The sequence below is a fragment of the Mauremys reevesii genome, linkage group 7 (assembly GCF_016161935.1).
Source record: "Mauremys reevesii isolate NIE-2019 linkage group 7, ASM1616193v1, whole genome shotgun sequence".
Classification (NCBI taxonomy): Eukaryota; Metazoa; Chordata; order Testudines; family Geoemydidae; genus Mauremys; species Mauremys reevesii.
The window spans coordinates 45,590,627-45,613,555 of NC_052629.1; the positions used below are offsets into that span (position 1 = coordinate 45,590,627).

The 22,929-nt window shown below is 39.3% G+C and overlaps 1 long non-coding RNA gene across 19 annotated transcripts in view; it reads right to left on the minus strand.

Annotated features, from left to right (window-relative positions):
* Positions 1–1,145: 1,145 nt before the first annotated feature.
* LOC120369558 overlaps positions 1,146–22,929 on the minus strand; it is a 238,668-nt gene continuing 216,884 nt past the window's right edge. For 18 of the 19 annotated variants that reach the window (XR_005583224.1, XR_005583222.1, XR_005583233.1 and 15 more), the window contains one exon: positions 1,146–2,367. This is a non-coding gene — a long non-coding RNA (uncharacterized LOC120369558). Of the gene's footprint in view, positions 2,368–8,739; positions 8,871–22,929 lie in introns of those variants that run through there. The other variant, XR_005583237.1, reaches the window with a different exon arrangement.

Here is a 22,929-nt window from a genome sequence, read left to right on the forward strand (position 1 = left end):
GAAAGGCCTCTCCATGACTCCTCTCTCCCCAGTTCACCCTCATGCCACAATGTGTCCAAAATAAAGCATCTTTTCAGGCTATTGTATTTCCAACAAAATATCTGTGGAATTGTTTTCATAAGTCACTTCACTATAATGTGGATTAAAAAGAACATACTAATTAATTGTAGACATTTAAATTACTCCATATTTATGAAAACTGTTTCCCTTTACATAGACCCTCTGTTACATTATATCTGATCACCTTTTTAAAAAAACATCAATAATTGCTGCTGCCTTTGTCCATCTCCTTCCCTAAAGGTAGTTCCCTTATCTTTTCTTTTGAGAAGCCACAGGTGTAGCTGCTGTCAGATAAGCCACAAACCCAAGGCAGTATACGGCTGTTTATTTTATTTTATTTAATTTTTCACACTAAAGAATTAACTTGAAGGCCAGGAATAGATTAAAGGATCTTTTCAGGTCCTTTTCCATGTGAGCATTTCATTCTGAGACCCTTCTCTTCTAACAAAGGTCAAACTATCTGAGATGTTCAACATAGTCAAAAGGGTTTTCCTTTCAAAATATATCAATCAAAAGTAAAACTAAATGAAAATTAAGGTGTTCAGTCATCTGATGAGTATGGTTTCTATATAAAATTCCTCCATAACAGATTCTGAACAATTTTGCCACTTAGTCCTGTAAAACAATATAACTCAAGGAAAAATTTATGTGAGATATAGCTTTCCTCCAACTGAGACAAAAAATTGCTCATGTTTAGCAAACAACATGTCTCCATGTAACTGGGATTTATTTTGCATCCGTTCAAGCTGTTCGGCATGCCAAAATGATCAATGTGCAATGGCTTCTGAAATGACTTGCATATCTAGATGAGGTATGCTTTTACACTTTAAAAAAGTCAGAGGAAATTGTACTAATATTTTGAAAGACATCCATTAAAATGAATCTCTTTAAATTATTAAGTGGTTTACTTGCATTTTCATTTCCACAATATACAAAATATTCTAACCATGCCAAAAGTCACACTTACAGCAAATGCGTAGGAGCTAATTAGCTTAAAAATAGTAAATGCCCAAGATAATGTTGTGCAAGAATTAAAGTTGTCTGAGAAGTTAGTTTGCTGATACAATTAATATTTTAAAGCAATCTTCCATAAAAAACTGCATCAAGCAGTGATTTTAATTGCAAAATAATTCAACTAGAATACAGTAACTACAGTACATAACTTAAAACTACATTGCAAAACTGAAACAGCCTTAATATAATGATTAACATTTCAAATAAATAATCTGAAATCTTAAAATAAATGAAAATTACAATCTGCCTAGCCCATCCAATGGGTTTGTCTGTGTGCGTGTAAAAATTTTTTTTCTTGAAAAGTGTTACAAAGCAAGCAAGTCATGATTTAATTTTGAAATCTTAGCAGGTACAGTTCCTGTCAATCCAGCAGGGAATGGAGACAGCTGATACACAAATAATGAAACTAGGTAACTGTTATGAGAGTACAGATGGGACTCCAAGGTATTGACTGCCTGAAAACTCTCACTTTAATATTTTTCTTCTTTTGCCTGAAATGGAAAATTTCCCAGGGCAGTTATTCATGTTGATGGATAAATATTGGAAGTGAGGGAATACAGGTCTGTCGTTTTTTTCTTAAACAAAAATGTTGGTCTCAGAAATACAAAATTAAATTATACAAATAAACTCACTGGATACAAACACAAGTTTAGAATAGGAACAGAAATGAGCGAGAGAGTTTTGTGCTGTTTTCTGGAGTAATGCAACAAACAACCACCTGAAGTTTGAGGTATTTCTCAACATCATTATCATCATGCTAATATCATGGTTTAATGGCATGGACTATCATACACATGAACCCAGTGACAGAGCTAATAGGGAGATAGGAGGGCCCACTGACTCTTCCCCCACAACTGCCCCACAAGGCCCTAAGGTGAATGAGTGGTTTGTTTTCAAGCCAATAGATATAGCCAAAGGTGGCACCCCCAATGAGCCATCACCAACCCCTTCCCGGCTCCAATACTACATGTACCCATCTTGGCCTTTTGATTCTACTGTCTACGTATATAACCAGTGCTTTCTGTGCCCACCTTCTGATTACAATCCTGGCACTCACACCATAAACACCATCTCTAGAGTCTCAGCAGTTCTGCATAAAACAGAACTGAAATACTTCAACTTTCCCAGCTGGATCTGTCTGAAGACTGGCTCTTGACTCTCCAGATGGTGTAATGCACATTGACTGGTGTTTCTGATTTTCTTTCTGTGACACAGAGCAGATGCCAATAGCACTTCTTGAAAGCCTCCAACTGATGTTAATCCTGCCTACAAAGAATTTTCAGAAGCTTAAATCTGTAACGAAGAACAACATTGAGATGAAAAAATCAACAAAGGGAATTAGGCAAACCATCTCCATCTATTTAATTCTCTAGGCTTTCCAAAATATTGTAAATGAAGAGTTACAACTGAGAGAGAATGTCAGGAAATTGCTTTGATATGTTTCTTTTTTTTCATCTTTCATCTTTTTCTTATCCTGAATTTGTGTTTATTAGTACTACTCTATATTGATTGGTTCCCACCTACAGAACATATAGGCAAGGCCCCAAGAAGATTACAATCTAGAATTAAGATGTGACAAACTGGTGAGAACAAAGGATGGATGGAGGATTTGGATAAGGCCTACACAAGTGCATTAGTATGCACCAGCTGGGGTGTAAACAGTAGTACTCACCAGCTTGTCACATACTAACTGTCAATATGGACTCTGCTGACATGCACTAAAAATGCCCTAGTGCATGATGACATAGTCCCATTTGAAAAAGGATACAAGGACTGATGCCAGCCTGTTTAACTGCATTGTGGACCAGCTGAGCACGAGCACTTGCTGGGCTCCACCCATATATCTCCACTGTATCTATGTTGTGTATCGCAGAATCAAAGCCCAAGTTGTTGATGGATGGTAACAGATGAAACTTGAGAGGTTTAGAGGTTTGTTATGGAGCAGATAAGCACCCAAAAGCTCAAATGTTCAATCTAACTTTTACCACATCTCAAAAATGTCTGTAGCTTGGCTCCAGCATTTAACAATCTACTCACTCTCCTCCTTCATCAGTAGAATCATAGAATATCAGGGTTGGAAGGGACCTCAGGAGGCCATCTAATCCAACCCCCTGCTCAAAGCAGGACCAATCCCCAACTAAATCATCCCAGCCACAGCTTCATCAAGCCTGACTTTAAAACCTCTAAGGAAGGAGATTCCACCACCTCCCTAGGTAACCCATTTCAGTGCTTCACCACTCTCCAAGAGAAAAAGTTTTTCCTAATATCAACGGTAACAGTTATGGATGGTTGTGAATTTTTTGAGAAAATGTACACAGTGATACATGTCTGCAGCATGAAGTAAGCGTAAGGCACCAAGAGCCAATTTTTGCCCTCAGATACATATCAACAGCTTCAATGGATTTCAAGGCGCATTGTACATATATATCAGAGGGCACAATTTGTCCCAAAAGGTCTAACTTAAATTCACAAGAAGAAGAAAATTCAGAGTTCATTCTGAATTACACTCTACAGAACATTTTCACTGATGTGTTGCAACAGCTCATGTACACTCATTACAGTTGCAGTGCAAGGTTTGACAACTGTCCACTGCTTCAGCTATTACAGTTTCATTCTATTCATACCAAGTAATTAACGTTGGCTTGATTATTAAATTAAAATGGTTGAAAAGCAACTACTCACCTTTTCCAACTACAAAATATATTGTTCTTTATAAAAAAATGAATAAGCAAAAGATAATCAGTCAACACAAAGGATTGGTCTGCTTAAATGCATTCACAATTAAATTACATTTCAGCCCAATGCAATTTAAAATGTCACAGAAAGCAAGGCTCATTGCAGAACTTAATTAAAGCAATTCTTGCTATGTTCTGGTCCTCCTTTTTTCTCCCATTCCATCCCTGCTTCCTCCTTTTTTGTCTCTTCATTGTATTCATTCAAAAAGCCATAGACAAATTCTCCTCTTATTTTTATTATTGTTCAGACTACAGTAATTCCCAGATGCCCCATTCAGGATCTGAGCCTCCTGTTGCCAAGCACTGTACAAACATATAATAAAAGACAGTCCCCATCCCACAGAACTGATAGTCCTCAGCCCTGATCTTGCAAACTCTTTTGCACATGCATAAAGTGAGTATTTCTGAGGCTGTGTTTTCAACACTAATACATCAAAGCAGTCCATATTTTAAGAGAAATGTTAATAAGGCTTATGCACTTAAGTTCTTGTAAGCTTGCAGGGAACCTCAGAACAGAGCAGGATTCCATACCCTTTCAGCTTGTTCAGCAGAAACATTAATTGGTAAGTGAAAACTTTGACATTCACAGCTAGAAGTCAGATGATAGGATAGCCATTAGCTGCCTACATTCATACCCAAACTGTTAACCTACAATTGCTCTCAAGTTTTCAGCCAGTTTAGCCAGGCCACAGATGTCAAGTGACAGAGGGATTGTGTCACCAGCCTCCATAACTTTGCACGTGTCATCTCTTCAGAACATTTCATAACTTTTCTTCAGGATACCAAGGACAGCAGGGGACAAATATTACAAGTTAGTCAAGTTGATAGGCTAACAAATAATTTATGTCCTTGCCCTGAGCAGCTGAAGGCATGTAATCCCCTATGTTTGTATACTGAGGAGCAACAATTTTGCTCTCATACCAGTGTAAACCAGAGTTTACTCCACTAAAATCAGTGGATTTATATTGGTGTAAGACAATGTGAGAGAATCTGGCCTACAGTTCACAAATTCATGTCTTTCCTTGAAGGAAGATCCCTGGCTGCAGGGCAAAGGGGAAAACAAAAGTATAGGAACATCACCAGGCTTTTACCCAAAGATACTACAAAAATAATATGAGACAAATACAGTATAGGCAATGAACTACTAGGAAATTAAGCTTATTCACCTCTTGAAGTCTTGAGAGGAGGAAGCAAGAGATACCCGTTTTACCTAAAAGAGCAGCTGATACCTCATGATATCGTCTAACTATTCTGTTTAGACATAGTTTGGTTTATCTACACCTAGTAACATCTTGTGGCAACAGTGGTCAAGATACTTATTTCTTTCTTTATGTTTATACATATAAAAAGAGTGCTTAGCTAAAGCTCGAGGCACACCAACACAAGTTACAAGAACAAAAATGTAATGTAAATAGCATTGTATGGCTCCAACAGCCAAGGGAACTCAGAGAATTGTTTTTGCAACTAGAAACTCTGAGTGAAATCATGGCCCCACTAAAGTCAATGGGAGTTTTGCCATTGACTTCAATGGGGCCTATATTTCATCCCATGTCCATCTTCTCATTTATCTCCCACCACAGAAATACCATCCAACAATTCTTGGCCAATCAAAAATCATGACATTTTCATCTACATCTTTCCTCTTGCTCTGTTCAGGAAATTTCACCCAAGCTTTTCAGTTAATTTGAAAATGTAGAAAAGTCAAACCCTACCTTTGTTGGTAGGTGCTATTTGCTGATATATTCCATATTAGACAGATTGCAAACACTACCATAACTACCATGAAAATGACCGTAGCAAACCTGGTGATTTTCATATGGCTGAAATTGGCACAGGACTGCTTCTTAAAGCTGGGATAATTATTTACAACAGATCATGATTCTATGATTTATTTGATGAATTTCACCCATTTTTCTGTTTGCAAATTGTCACCAGCTTCTCAAATGTATTCATTATTGAAAACTATTCACTTGATCATTTCTACATATTTTTCCTGGATCTTATTTGTGGATATACAATATCTAAAGTCTGAGTCATTTTGATTGAACACACACTATTCCCTGACTGACTGAGTAGTGTGATGGGGCAAGGCCAGATGGCTACAGTAAAGTAGTGAGGAACAGGTATGTTAGCCCCAGGCTAAACAAATCCCCAATACCATGGTAAACAAATGGCACTTGCTCCAGTTAATCAAGACACCTGGGGCCAATTAAGATCCTTCTAGAAGGCAGTGGAGATAGCCACATTGATTGAGACATGAAGCCAATCAAGGGCTGGCTGGAACTAGTTAAAAGCCTCCCAGTTAGTCAGTGAGGTGCAGGTGTCAGGAGCTATAGAAGGGAGCCGTGCTGTTGGAGGAATGAAGCAGTACAAATCCATATCAGGTGTAAGGAAGGAAGCCCTGAAGGAACGGTGAAAGAGATATTGAGTGGGGGGCTGCTATGGGGAAGTGGCCCAGGTAATTGTACACATCCTATTTCCAAAAAGTCAGCTATCATAGCTTCTAATTTTAGGGTCCCTGGGCTGGAGCCCAGGGTAGAGGGTGGGCCTGGGATTCCCACTCCCCTCCCTGATTAATCACTGAGACTGGGAGACAATAGAGACTGTGCAAGGGAGGATTGCTTCTCCTCACCTCCATTGTTGGCTTATGATGAAAATGGCTCAGTAAGCTGTGGCCCTTGCCTCTAGAGAAAGAAGGGCTAAGTGGAGGGTCACAGGGAGCCTCTGAGGCTAGCAAAAATCCACCAGGAAACGCAGGACCCATGGAGTTAACGACAGAACTTTGTCACAGTAGCTGACACAGATTTTCATCGTGAATATTCTTGATTACAAATTACAAATTTGTGTTCTGCAAATATTCTGCAATATTCAGTTAAAAAATTCTGTTTCTGTGGGCATTCCTGCTAATATACACCTTCACTAGAATATCTGTGGAAAGTCAACACAAAAAGAGAGTGAAAAAAATCGATCCAAAGTGGTTGAAAAGTTTGTTGCAGAGTCCCCACCTCACCCCAGAAATTGACCAGCTCTGTTGCTGCTTCTTCAGCGCTGTATTCACTTTCCTTGTATTTTCTGTTAAATTCTGAAAACCGCTGGAAGTATTAGGCAATCACTCTTCTGTAGTCTACTGGGTTCTGTCATTTATTGTTGGGTGAGCAGTAGAAGAAAAATGAACCACAAGCATTTTGTGAAGGGGATGGAGAGGAAAAAACCCACACAGCTCCAGAGAGGAGTTTTGATTTTTGTTTTGTTTTAATTTTGGCTGAGATGGCATTTCCCAAGTCATCTAATTACAAAGTCATCCACATGTTAATTTATAAAAACATTTGTTACAACTCTTGTAACTCTGAACTTCAAAAAAAAAAATTACTTAGTCCCCCCCCACCCCCAATGAAATAATCCATGTCTTCTCTTGTGTTCTGAATATAGCATTAACACAGGTTGTTCTAATGCAGCAATTATTATGTGTTGCAGGATTTAAAGCTCCAAGATGGATGGGTCATTTAACCACACCAAAGTTATAATCCTCTCTTTGTAACAACCAGGGCCGGCTCCAGACCCCAGCATGCCAAGCGCGCACTTGGGGCGGCATGCCGCGGGGGGCGCTCTGCCTGTCGCCGGGAGGGCGGCAGGCGGCTCCGGTGGACCTCCCGCAGGCGTGCCTGCGGAGGGTCTGCTGGTCCGAGGCTCCGGTCCATTGGAGCCGCGGGACCGGCAACCGCCAGAGCGCCCCCCGCGGTGTGCCGCCGTGCTTGGGGCGGCGAAATTACTAGAGCAGCCCCTGGTAACAACACAATCATTTCCATTTTCATTTGGGTTGGCTTGTCAGTCAGGAAAGGAAGAAAGCACTAAGTCAATATTTTTTTCTTCAAAAGCCATTTTTTGCTATAGCAAATCTGATAGAAATATGCCTTTTCACCAGTTTTGCTGAGGTGGCAATTTTTTAAACATTCTTGCATATATCTGTGACAGTAATTTTGCAAGCAATCAGAATTACTAGATATAAAAACCTTCATATAAAGTATCCTTTCAGAAGCAATCGACACTGCCATAAAACATCCTCAGACAGCCTCACCAATCCCAAGAGTTCAAAAATTATGAGATCTACATCTTCCCAACAAAGTATTCAGAACGTCTTCAATAAAAAACAAAGCAAACCCAACAACATTCATTTTCAATCTAACTTCCATTTGTAAACACATAGCGCCAGATTTTCTGTTGTGTCTAAGCCTCCTCGTGCAGCACATATAGGAGCTCTGGCTCCTGTGCTACCTTCCCAAACAACCCCAGCACAGGGAACATAATAGATTTGGGGCAGGGTCCAGGGTCCAACTATGCTGCACTCCAGCTATACTCAAATGGCAAATAGTCCCTTAGGGACCACAGCGAGATAGTTTAAATAAGAGCAGACTCCACGCTGCTCTATGTTACGCTACAGCTTATGGCAGCACAGATTCACCTGGAGAATCAGGAAGCCAGACTCCATGCGCACTTGTCTGTGCTGACCTTATACTCAGCGAAGCAGAGAACCAGGGCCATGGTAGAGAATGCCCCGGTTCTGAGTGTGTTTTTGATCAACAAAGAAAACAAAACACGCACACGTAAATGGGATACCTCCCTCTCCTTTCCCTGTTTAACTCTTAGTGGGATATTTTATCCTTCTGTTCCTCTGGCCTATCCACCAAAGAACTGTTCAAACCCAGGCCCCCAACTCTTCCGCCTCCTTACCCCCTTTCCCAACCTCCTGCTCCTTCTCCATGGCAAGCTCCAACACTGCCTCTTAGATTTTCTGCCCCTCTGCATGGCAGACACTTGCACAGGAGACTGGGTTGATTTTTTGCTGTCTGCTCTCCTAGTGATGTCTGTGACAAAGGCTGAAACCCTGCAGTTCCACCTTTCCTCATCTCCCTCTCCTCTCCTATGCTCCTACCAGAGGTTGGGAGTCCAGATTCTTAGTACAGCATCACAGGACAGGAGTGCTGAGTGGGCTGGGCCGAGCCAGTTCCCTGGCGCTCTCTCCTCCTGTGCAACGTCCCTGCTCTCTACAGAGTGGGATACACGGGAACTACAGAATGCTGCCAGCACAACAGTGGTCTCTAGGCGACAGTGGAATAACTGCAGATAAATTTCTGATATGCATCCAGTGTCCCAAAATAATGGTAAGAAACCCTCAAAAATGGCCCCAGATCCCAATACTATGCCCAACTTCATTGGTTTTTCTGATGCCACTATGACTGGAAGTTCTGGAAAGAGAGACTTACTCAACACTAGTCCAAGAGAGAGGCCAGATCTGGTCCTAGGGTTGCCGTCTGTCCAAGTTTTCCCAGGATCATTCCTTTTTTGAGTAGCTGCCCCAGGAAATCTGAATGTTCTTTCTGAGATATTAAAAATCCCAGTTGTGGACACCTCCTATTACCCACTCCTTGGGCCTGCCTTTGCCTCTGGTTTCCCCTCCGTACAAGGGGCTGCCCTTGGTTTGGTACAATGCTAAGTCTGTGTCCAGGGGGTAAGAAGCAGCATGGCCTGTCTTGAATTGGTGGAGGCCAGGGCCAAGGAGACCCAGGCATTCTTCTCAGGCCTGAGCAAGGGAGATTTCAGGGCCAATCATGGCTTAGCTGGGGAAAGTGGGGCCAGGCCCAAGTATGTGGACTCTCACATCAGCACCTTAACATTTTAAATGATGGAACATGCAGGATGCAGATTGGGGTAGGGGGGCACCAAACTCCACACCCCGCCACCAATCCAGACTATCCATCCGACTTTTTAATACCTCAGAGGTGACAACCCTGTCTAGTCATTCTACTTGGAGCAATGATGTAGAGTCTTGAAGGGGATTAGAGCTGGAGAAATTAGGACCAGCCCAGTTGCTGCCCCATATCCCACTATTTAAAACAAGGTTACCTTAGTGAAGAGCGAGACTTCAGAAAAATTAATGCAACCCACCACCTGTGGAGAATGGGGGTAAATCCCAACGGTGGGTCTTCTCTTTACTGTTAAAATTGGTGAGATAATTTGGCCCTGGGGTTAGGTAACAGACTTGATCCTTGCTCCATTCTATCTATTTACCCATCAGTCTTAAGTACTTATATAGCTCATCACCATAGTATCAGAGCATCTCACAATCATTGAAGGATTTTTATCCTCACAACACCCCTGAGACAGAAGGAATGACCACTATCGCCATTTTGCAGATGGGGAACTGAGAAGTGTCTTGCCCCAGGACACCCAAGATAGCTGCAGCAGAACAGGAATTAAATTCAGGTTTCCAATGTCCCAGTCTTCAGCTTTAACCACAAGACCATCCTTCTTCCTCAGGAGTGCTGGAACAATTTGTATAGTGGGGGTGCTGAGAGCTATTGAACCAAACTGTAAACCCTTTATATGATGGAAACCACTTCAAGTCAGGGGGTGTGGCAGTCCTAGTTCCAGCATCCATGCTCCTCCCCCTTGGCAATAAGTGCTTGGAGCTCTGCACTCGGACACCAAGGGAGAGGAAGTAGGTCACGTTGTTTGACCAATCCACTGCAATTCACCTAGGACTGGCACTGCTGAGATCCAGAGGAAGGTGTATTCTGCCTACCTGTGTTAGAAAGCTGGCTGTCTGATCCAAACCAGACTCTGCATAAGATTCAAAAGAGGAAGGTTTAATCCAAGGGGGCCATAAAAACATGAAGTTGTGCAGAAGATTTTAGTAAAGACAAGATAAAACATTAATTTTCCTTATTTTTAAAAAGCATGTAATAAGAGAACTTTAACACCAAGTCCTGATTAATTACACTAAAGTAATTAGTATAAAAGGTGGTGTTGGGTTTTCTCAGAATTCAGAACATAATTTAGTTCCTTAGTTTAAAACTGTGTTTCTGAACAACTCACCTGTCATTTATTTTAAATTTTATGACCTAATATATGCAGCTCTATAAATTCTGTGTTTAGACTTAATCAAGTAGCAGCTCAGAAATTACTGTACATTATAAATAGCTGCTGGATGATAGAAACTAAGGTGAATCTGTGCCGGGGCAGGGGGAGGAAGAGTACATGCTGTAAGTTATTATGAACGGGTGTTCCTGTTCCTTTACATGATCCAAAATTCCAGAAACATCCTACACTGAGACCAATTCTGCCTCCCAATGAAGTCAACAGAAGTTTTTCCACTTGCTTCAGTAGAAGTAAAACTGAGCCCTTAATGAAGGCAAAAGACAAACAAATAAAACATAGTATAGAGCCATGGTGATGCTGGACCCAATCCATCCATACACAATAACGCCTTTATGTCAGATCCATTGGTATAAAAGGGCTGTAACGCTGGCAGAAGGCTGGGGGAATATTCGGATGGATGGGAGCTCTCCAACTGATGCAGAACCAGCATAACTGGCTTTATCGTACTCTCCATATGAGCCCCTGGTGGAAGGACATACCAGAGTTGTTTCTAGGTGTGGTGGGACATGGCTGAGGCATTGCTGCACTCCAGCTACTCTTGACTTGCAGCTGGGTGCAAATGAAAGCAGTCCTCAGGCTGCTCTAACTTTCACTGGGGCCAGTTTCTGGCCCTGTGTGGCCCAGGACAGAGTGGAAGCAGCATGGAGATGGTATAAAAGCCATCTCGGCCCTCCCCTGCAGGCCTTGAATCAACCTTCCTTTTCATGGAAGGATGAAATCTGCCCACTATTAATTAGAAATACTAAAGCAGAAGAGAGTAGAGTAGATTGAGTGGTAGCCAAATCCCCACAGCAGTTAGGATGACAGCAAACCACATTCACTAAGTTTTAAAACAATCTCATTTTCTTCTGTGGCTCTGAAGTACATCAGTTGACAATTCATGCTATTAATGACTTCAGGTAAGACATTTCAATAGTGGATTGGCCAGGCTCCTGCATGCTAGAAAATCATATGTCAGTATTAATTTCTTAAGTAGTAATAATTCACCAGAATTCTCAGCAGTGGTGCTTTTAAAACTCATTGTGTAATAGCATTTTAGTTTTCTGGAACATTTTGTGAAATGAAAGTTAGAACATATCTACTGTTATAATTTAACACATTTATGTAGTAAAAAAATGTTTTTATTCCAAGGGGACTGGCTTGGTATTGTGATTTGGAAGAAAATCCACCCCATCCTTCCCCCCCCCCCCGCATGCGCCTCATGAACCCAGGATAAATCAGTGGTTTGGAAGTAAGTAGGTAGAAACCCTTAGGCAAAGAAATCCGTTAATTTAAAGAAAGGAGTCTAAGTGAGAATATGGTGTGTCTACAACATCTTATCTGGCCTTCTGGCCTTACTCTTCTGGATGGAATCTTGCACTACTCATAAGTAAAGATGGGCTTAAGAGAGAGCTTGGATCTGGATTAGGTTTAAACTAGAGCTCAGGTACAAGGCAGAATCAGGGCTATGGGTTAGGGTTAGATGTGACAGCAACAAAATCCAACTTGCTGTTCTCAAGAGATTAAAGATAAAGATCTAGTGAAATCAACTGCTTGTGTGATTTCAGCCATCTTAGGCTAAAAGTTGAGAGAACTATGTATGCAAGTTTCTGAAAGCATCTGAACCAAAATGAGAAAATAGGCAACATCCAATTTTGGATGTGGCTCAAAATTAAAACTATGGAGATGTGTTTGAATCTTGAATCTGACCCTCCTTCCCCAATTTCCAAGTTGTTTGAATCTGACATACCAGTTTGGGAACATATCTGCCCAAAGCGTATACTGGGTTGGGCTTAGTCAGTTCTTTAGTGAGAAACCTCTAAGGGCAACCCTAATGCTGCAGAAAGTAGCACTGATGATTCTGTAGGAGGCGTCTTTCCCTCTGAGTCCATATTCAGAGATAATTTAGCATGTTGCTGTATTGCGCTGTTGCAGGTGCCTTTCAGTGTGAAAGTGAGGTTTTCCTAACTTGTGATCTTTAAAGATCACGTGGAACTTTCTGCAAGAGTGGGGTGTTATCCCCAGTATCTTAGTCTCCCATCAATTTGAGTGATTATTACTCTGAATAATTAGCATCTCTTTAATTATTCCCTGCAGTTTCAGTTGGATACAACATTCTTATTTGCTGTCTGCCTTCAAATATTCTATCTAATGAATACATTCAACAGTTGATATATTTTCCCTGGGATTTGGCTTCATTTCAGAGATGAATGCAGTGATTTCTGAATAGACTGTAGTTTTCTATTACATATTGGTGTCAGATTGTGAAGCTGTATGGGAGATGATGTAATGAAAGACACACATATATTGAGATATAGGTATAGGGAGAGAGACACTTTTTATTAATATAATAGCAATAACCGCATTCAACTAATGATATAAGACAGGGCAAAGCCAGAGAAAGGTTATTGAAAATTAAGTTAAAAAAAAAAAGCTATGTTCTTATAGAGGAACTATAAACTTTCAGGGCCTGTCTCATATGCACTTATATCATGACAATCGCCCTCCAAATGTTACAGTCTGGTACATTTGTACAAGAGTTGAAAATATTTCACCAAAATTGTCCTGCCAAGGAAATATATCCTAGTCTTTTATTTATATCTGAACATAACACTAACCAGGGATTGGAATTACTAGCCAGTCAAAATAGAAAATTAATCTGAAAATATACAAAGGACAGTATATACAAAGTTACAGCTGACAGATTGAATTTAACTGCAGTGGCATGAGTAAACAAGCCATTTTCATTTCTCACGTAAGGCTTAAAGCTTGCAAATTCTGCGCTGTGTTGATCAGTTAATTGTATTTATACTTTTTTGAAATTATGTATCTGATCAAGAGATCTGAATGGTTCTTTTCCCATTTCAGATCTAGCAAATATAAGCTTTGTAATCTATAGAGTATGTGTGAGATAGCTAAGAGATTCATATCAGTGGTCACCCTTAAAAAGTCTTCATTTACCTATGGTTACCAGTCAGTGGTATACCAAAATAATGTTTCTCTTCTAGGAATAAAGGAAGTAAAATTAATTAAAAAACAGGGTCCTTTATGAAATTTAGGATCTGTGTTAGTTTTCTGTGTCTGAATTATCTTAATAAAATATCTCAGACTCTTCAAATTTTGAGATAATTAAAATTAATTGAAAAATTGTGCAGAGACTATATTTGAAGAAATTACGTTGTAATTAAGCAAAATAATTAGTGACCGTTGTATATTATGATTATATTGGCTACATAGAGGGTCATGTTAACATCTCAAGTAACTTAAGTGTAGCTATTGTACCATCAGAGGTAACTCAATCAATTAGCTTTCCTTGAAAGCTAGTTTGTGGGCAACTTATTCCATCGTAGTAACTCTGTGGTATGAGGGAGACTGGCCATATGTCAAGAGTTCTCCATGGTAGATTGGCCCAACTCTCACTGCTCTTTAAAGGGTCCAGGACTACATACCAGCTTAAGCATCAGAGTTTGAAAGGTTCTCCATGTCACTTCTGTGCTGGCTCCTCTGCCCACCAAGGTAGCAAAAACTGAAGGAAGATTAACTGAAGCAAGAGAACAGGGGGAACTCAAACCTATAGCCATCAAGATTATTCAGGTCTCCCTAGCCCCATTCACATATCACTGGTCTCATTAAAACAGCCCTCTAAACCAACAAGCTAATTGCAAACCGAAGACCAGATTTACCAGTATACACTTTGGCTGATCAGCACTGCTCTGGCTTAACTGGCCAATGAGTTCTGGCTGAATCTGCACTGGAAATTTAAATTTTTAAAAATGATTTACAGTTAACAACATGTATCTTCAAGTCACTCGAAATATTGCATGGTAGAATTCTTTTGGGGTTCTTTCTTTAATGATCACGTAAACCAATTTTAAACAAGGAAAATTCCAATATAAAAAAAACTATTAGCAGTATTCCAATTCCACATATAGGAAATAACTGCACAAAGCAGACAGGAAAACAAGACTCTGAGAACACTTAGTTGTTTCCTATACACAAAACTGTTGGCTTCATCAGAGAAAGGAATGAGACAGCAGAGGGAGCATCTCAGCTCTGCACTGCCATGTCACTCTATCAACACACAGCAGCTGGAGTGGAGAAGAGCACCGGGCTTGAGTAGGAGCCAATGCCCTACCACCTTTCCAGAAGTGGCTATTTAGTATTTCCATTAGCAAAAGAGCAGCTAATGCAGTCTCATGGCTGCAGGTGCACATGGAAAAGTGAAGAGGAGAAAAAAAATTAAAAATAGATTCACACAGCAACATGGAAAGAAAAAAAGAGATACACAGATGATTCCCCAAGAAGAGATACAGGAAATGCCCTTTCCTGTGCTGTGAAACTGATGTAGGAGTCTCAGAGACTGAAGAAATCCCTAAATCGATGAGGCTGTGAGAACTTGTCCCATTGCTCATGGTGGGACTGATGCTGGGACGGGTGTGACAGACACAGGGAAGGGTGCTGGGATAGGATGGATTCTGCAGCACTTACAGGTCATAACATCACTGGCCTCAGGTCTAACAGGACAATAAACTAACCATTGGGGAAGAGATCAAAAACTGAAGGAAGCAGCATCACCACAAGTTCCTAACCAGAACCACCCACAAATAGATTCTCTCCACAGTGAGATAAGGAAAAGGAAGTTGAGCCAAAAATACAATATAGAGACTTGGTGATCACAATCTGGGACAAGAAAATGAGGGAGACAAAACACAGTGGAAACACAGAGAGGAAGGACTGTGCAACTAAAGTGACAGGAGAAATTAAAAACCAGAGACATTTTCTGCTTCCCTGTTAAAGACAGCAGGGATCATTGAAGTGACTTTCTTGTATTATCTGTCAGTAAAAGACTTTCCCATTGAATAGAGAGAGAATAAAATACCACCCAACTCTGGGAGAAAGAAGAGAGACAGCAACTGAGCTCTATGCTGTGCTGTCACCATATCCAGGACTGTGAAGTTAGCAATACCTATGGCAGATGAAGCCTGGCCTGCCCTTCCACAAGAGACTCAGCTCTTCATTGGAGTGAGAGCAGAGTGGCTAGTGCACAGCCTCATGGCCATGGAAACATAGGGAGAAGGAGAAAGTCAGGGAAAGAGAGAAAAGAGAAATTAAAAACAATGAAGAAGAGATTTAATATGTAGCATGTGAGAAAAAGAAGAGCCCTGAGAAACCGCTGGGAACAGATAGCTTTTTTACGCAAACAAGTAAATGGGGGCGAGAAGGGTTAGCATGTGGTTATTTTAAAGGAAATCTCATTAATTTTGAATGCTTGGTCTTGCCAGTGCTGGAGTTTTAACTACATGGGAAGTCTGAAGCTTGCTAAAGCCAACTGTTGATGATTACCTGTTTTGTTCATTCCCTCTCTAGCACCTGGCATTGGCCAATGTTGGAAAATATCATACTGGGCTAGATGGACCATTCGACTGACCCAGTATGGCCGTTCTTATCTTCAAAAATCATGAGTTTACCAGGAAGGAGGAGGAGGGTAGGTGGAAATCATAAGACTGGCTTAAAATCATGAGACTTTAAAAAAAAAAAAAAAAAAACTCCACCTAGAATCTTCCTCTTTCATAATGGCTGGCATTTCCCATTTTTCTCAATGGGAATTGGTTTGCCAACTAAGTTACCGTTGAGATGGGTTTCTACTTCCCAGTCTGACTGAGGCAACAGGCTGCTCTTAAAGATGGCTGCTGGCTTTGCTCTCACTGGAAAGTATGGGGTGTAGTGGCAATTTTGAAAGAGGACACCTTAACTGAGGGCCTCAGTGCCTTCAACAATAGATGTTTTGGAAAGAAGGGAATTCTTGGTGAGTTTCTCTGAAAGAAATTATTCTTATACACTAAACTCTGCAGAGGGATCAGTGTTCAGTTCCGAAGCATAATGTCAAAGGAACCCCTTCAATATTTCTTTTCTAATGGGACCTGTGCACCATGCTTCATAGAGTAGGGAGTGAAAACTAGAGAATAGGGAGGTGGAAACTAGGGAGTGAGTGTGCAGGGAGAGGTGGAGGACAGGAGGAAGGAGAAACAGATATATATTCAGGCATCATTGTGCTGCTTTAAACCCAGTTTAAATAGTCAGTGGACTCTGACTGCATTGCACTTCTCCAGAAGTACATTAAGCAATCAGAGTGTACTGGGTAAATTTGGCCATAAAATAAAAAGAGGAATATACATTTGATATTTTACATCTTCATACAGAAATATCATATAGTAACATTTACTTTGTCTAGTGTTTATGTATAAAAATGTTTATGAAAGAACAAAAAACAGACCAAGGAAATTGCCAGACAAAAACAAGGTTAAGATGGAGTTAACGTTGAGAGTACATATCAGTAACTCAAAGTAAATATATTACAGGAATGTTGCAGTTATCTCAGAGCCAAGCATTATACGTGTACAGTCAAGCTTATGCTGAAAAGAAATCCAAATTTGTTAAGATATGGAAACGTGTGAATTTAAAGGCCAATTTGGACAGAAACTCTGAAAATAAAGGTTTTAAATGGAAGTACTGACACAAATCTATAGCACAACCTCATGAAGACTCTAGATTAAAACACTAAAGAGACATTCACATCAGTGAAAGCAGTACAGTACAGCAGAGAATAAATTAAAGACCAGGTGTGTGTTTGTGCTTATTGTAAGCCAATGAATGTAAAAATCACTTTGGAGTGCAAGGAGGATGAAAATGGGGACTGAAGTTCTCTAAGTTCACTGGAAACAATATAAAATAAAATATAAAGTAGCACAGATGTATAGAATTCAGATTTAATAATATATTTATTTATTAATTCCATCAAAGGCTGGAAGAAGAGATGTGCGTTTTGCTCACGTTACCACTAGCAAAAACTGGAAACAAACACAAAAGGAGCTAAACTGAAAACAATAAAACTTTGAAATAATAAATAAAGTATATTGCTAGATGGTGGCATTAGTAGGGTGCTTCAGATGGTAATTTTTAAAAAATATATTGGTTCAAAATATTGACGATGTTGTAATAAAGAGGGTTACTGCTGGTCATATCACGTCCTTGTTCTTTTCTGATCTCTGCACCCACTACCCTGAATAGTTCCGACTCACCCTAGCACTTAATTCCCATGAGTACAGAGGAACCACTTTTAGGTCAATGAGCTATGACAATTTATACCAGCTGAGAATCTGGCACAGTGTATTTAAAGGAGGCAGCATTAGGTCCAGTTCTGGATTCCTTGCACATACAAAACTTCAATCAACTTTAATGGGAGTTTATGTTGCACAAGGAACATAGCATTAGATGAGTCATGTAGGTTTTAGATAGAAAGAGCACTTCAGTCACAAAGAAAATAGCAAACAATGCCTGTATCCTCCTTAATTAGCACTTATTGCTAAAAAAGACCATTTGTAAGGGCCAAACTAGCAACAAAAACAAATGATTATATAGTAATTTAATTGATTTCACTGCCAATATTTTAAAATTTGGGTACAGCTTCTCAAGCTCAGCTCAATTCTTTTTTCAGATATTCTGTCTTCTGCAACAATAAGAAAAAGATTAGAGAAAGATTAAGTACGTTTTCCTTTTTCGTAGTTTGCCTCTAGACACTGCAGTGACTCAACCGCATTGCTACGCCAGTGTCCCATTACTGAAGATGAAGCATGATGTGTTATTTCTATCATTGCCATTATTGTTATTTCTCTTGCTTTGTTTCAAATATGCTTCCCATTAGTTAACCAAAGCTGGAGAAAGTTTAAAATAGAAAAAAAACTGAAGTTTTGAGAGCAATGTTTTCCTTTCTTTAGCTTGCCTCTAGACTCTTTAGAGCAGTGATCCCCAACCTTTTTCATCTGGTGGGCACCAGACGACAAGCCACAGAGGACCGTGGCGGTGGACGAGCATCCGCTGAAATGCCACCGACAAGCGGCGTCATCCAGAGGAGTCGCCGCCAAAATGCCACCGAATTTTGACGGCATTTCGGCAGATGCTCATCCACCAGCCAGTACACGGGCGCACTTAGACGCCCTGGTGGGCACCATGGCACCTGTGGGCACCATGTTGGGGACCCTGCTTTAGAGGACCGACCACAGTACCATTGGTGTTACTGGAACTGTTCAAATTCTCCAGTAAATTACACAACTCCTGGGTTTTCATTTACAAACTATCAGAAAAACTGAATATTTCAGCCAAAAGTTCTGCTGTACAACGTTCTCCCCATTTCATGATACTCTGTAATTTGCCATCAATTTATGAATTATGCAAAGTCAAAAGATCTCTTTCCTTAATATATTTTGACAAACTACTGACCACTGCACCTTGCGAAACTACAGTACAATTGATGAAGCGTAATTATCTTCACACAATCTCATTCAATGAAAGCCATAATTTGCAATTCTTTACTGTCAGTATAAAACATTTCTAACATCTCCATTAGGTTGACAGTATCTACCCAAATAATGATTCCATAGACTCTCAGGATCTGATGTACCTAAAGTTTTTAAGCTCATTATCTATGTGCTTAGACATAGTGCCTATAATGATGAATGCTCTGGACATTTCAATCTAAGAACACAATCATGAACTCCATACTCTGGCAAAACTACCAAAAGACTGAGTGATGGTGATAATGTCCATGAGGGTTTTGCTGGAGTAAGGAGAAGTAAATAAGGCCCTATTCTTTGAACATTAATAAGAACACTGAAAATAGAGTTTGTAGTTTATGAACAGAGGAACAGGGTTTGTTGAAACCTACTCAAAATCCCTATGAGTTAATTATATATATTTCTAATCATGTGATGCAGTAGATGTAATTCCTTTCTTGATCAACTGAATAGGTTGCAGCAGACAGTTTCATTAATGAAAACTGAACTAACAGATGTTGTGTTTTTATATTTCTGCATTTCAACAACAAAATCAGGAGCAATGTTGTTTAAACCATAATTAAAAAAATAATGTAGAAGCAGTTTTTTAAATTATTTCAGCAAGTGCTTCTGCCTGCTTATTAATGTAACAAAATTTCAGCCTAGCAAGAACATTAGTCCATCTTAGAAATGTTATAGAATTTCATCTTAAAGAAAAAGATGTGATAGAGCAAATAATAGTAAGAGCTTTGTTCCTTTAGTGTAGTTTCAGATATGCCCATTGAAAGAAACTGTGTAAATTTTTTTTTGTACATTCGCAGATTATTTATGTGCCTCCAGCGGCCGTCAAACCACCAGATATGGCACTAAAACTTTGTCTATTATAATACATACTGTAGAATGCTTTGATTATAAACTGCCATAGAATCCATTTCAGCTAGCTTTTCACTAAACTTCAAAACTCTTTGCAATTTAAGGGTTTGATTCTGCAAGGTTCTAAGCATTCTAGCCTCAATCCACCAAAATATTATTCAGATTCTTGAAAGTACTTCACTGCATCGGGGTCACAGTGCTAAACACCTTGTAAAGTCAAGCCCTTAGTTATTAAATTTTACTAGAGACAGAACTGTTGAAAGTTTTTTCTTGCTTTTTTTTTGGCGCATTTCATAGGATAATTCAAGGATGATGTTAATAGGAATATTTAATGGCAGATAATTAAGTAATTCAATTAAGTGTTCCCCAATCTGAATTTCTCTGCTGTACCTGGACATTCAAACAAAACCACTTTGTCTCTTGCAGCTGCTCTGAAAGGCTAAAGACTGTTTTCATGCCAAAAGAGTGTAATTTATTGTTATTGTTATTGTCTAGAATAAAAATGTTTGTTATAATGCCAGTTTATAGGAAAATATAAACTCATCTTACTGTCCAGATTTATTTCGATGTTATGAATATACAAAGGGTTTTACTTTAGCCACACCATAGACATTATTCCTCATATATCTAGTGCCTTTAAGAAGAGTTTAATGATGACATGAAATCATATCATGAACTAAATATCCTCAAGGAGCAATTAACAGACACAGAAAGAAAGAAGATAAAGGAATCATCGATCCAACGTAATTCCCCCCAAAATATTGCTAGGTGGATGTCCAACCAAATTATTCTTTTGAATTCTGAAGTACAATAAGTGTTACTGAAGAAGGCTGTCAGATTCTGATGTATTTGATAGGAGTGAATTATATTTTCACCAAAGAATCCCACTACTTTTAATTTTTTAGTTTCTTTTTGAATCTCTCAATATCAAAATGAGCAGACACATGGAAACATTTCTTTCCCATCTGAAAAAAACAGCTAGCCAATGGAAGAAAAAATATGTTACCTCTCCTTGGGGAACTCTATTCTAACTCCTGTTCTACACTTAAAAAGTGTAGGTCAATATAGCTGACAGCACTCAGGGGTTGAAAGAGCTATACACCCTGCATGCAATAGCTATGCTGACCTAACCCCCAGAGGAAATGCAGCCAAGTTAGCAGAATAATGATTCTGTCAACCTAGCTACCATTGCTCAGGGGAAGTGATGTTCCTACAGTATCAGAAACCCCCCTTCCATCTCTGTAGGATGCACCTACACTACAGGGCTAAACTGCCATAGCTACTGTTCCATAGCTTTGTTGCTATAGTCCCTATAGTGTAGACATGGTTTAAGAATACCCCAAAACACGGCTAGAACTTCAGCTAAATATATAAGAACTAATTTACGAGAACCAAATAAGGACTAAATCTCAGAATTTCCTAGTACCTAACAAAATTGTTCCTACATATGTTGAGATCTAATTGATGATTCTGTGCATGTACAGAGAGCAGAATATTTTAGGTAAGATCTGCCATACACATCTGAAAAGAGAATTTTACCTTAACTACTTACTTTGGGTCCCATTACTGTAACCTCTTGGTGTATTATAAATGTATTCCTTAGTAGCTAATCTAGACTAGAATCCCAAGTCAGATTCTGATCTGAGTTGGACCAGTATATTACATTAAAGGCCTGGCAAAATTTGGTTTAACTTGTAAATTTGCATGCAAATATTATATTCTGATCCATGTTCTGCACTCCTTCAGTAGGCAAATCTTTCATTGACTTCCATAGGAGATTAGTCTATAAACAACATTTAGTTTGCCACAGACTAAAAAATGAATGGACGTTTATGCTTCAAAAGCTGCTTTTGCTCTATGAAAACCTTTGTAAAGAGATTTGATGGTTGAATGGTAGTACAGAAGAATTTGGTTTCAGTTATCACTGCTTTTAGTAATTTCTGCTTGAAGTCATCACAGTGGCCATTATCAATTAAAAAAGGCCCACCCTCCAAAAGGCACTTCCTTTGACTGGTATGTTTGCCCTGCCCTTTTATTGATCAGTGGACATTTACTAGTAACTATCAAATTGAAAACCTTTTCTTAGATTTTTTTTCCAGTGATTTTGAAAAGGAGAAGAAAATATCAAACTTTTTTCGGTGTTTCTAGTCTTTAGAAAAAGAATGTCAGAACTTGCCAGAGCGCAGGAGAGACAATTATAATCCAGAATCAATAGGATTGAGTTGGATAGTTGGATTTGATGTACACTTGTATTTGAACAATATTAATCTCATTACGAGGCCACCTTTTCAAAGGGGTCTCTGTCTGGTCTCCATTTGTGTGCTTTTGAGCACCCAAACAAATTTGCATACATTTTTTAGGGCTTTCCCTTATGGATGCAGGTGATTGAATTCCATTAGCTGCATGAGCAAGAGATTGGGCTCAAAAATGCATGCCCATGTGCTATAGTAACATAAATCTATCACAACATTGACAAATTTACTAGGTTCATCTGTCACTTTTTTCTGTTTATCCATAAAATATTTTCAGATCTTTAATTTTAATACATTCAAGTTTAAAAAATCATATTTCATTGTCTAACCTACACAACTCAAATTAAAGCTGGAAAAATATAAAATTCTTTACTTGTCCTGAAGCATTTCCTTAGATGTGGCAACATCCAGGACTTTATCTCAGTCAAAAACAAATGAAACATTTAGTCAGAAGTTCAGATTCTACACATAAAGCAGATTTGGGTTCCTGAGCTCCCCGGCCTTCTAAATAGAAAAGCAGGGATTCAAGTTCCCTTTCCAGAACTCTACATAGCAATGGCATTATATTACTGTTGCAACCATCCCTTTGCATCCCCTTTAGCAAAAGGCATATTCTTAAGTTACAAGCTATCATACTAACCTCTATATTTTCTATTTTTTTTATTCTCCAAGTAGCCCATATATTTATTTAATTAATATTTGATTTTACCAATTCCTGTAGTCCAGGGGTCGGCAACCTATGGCACACGT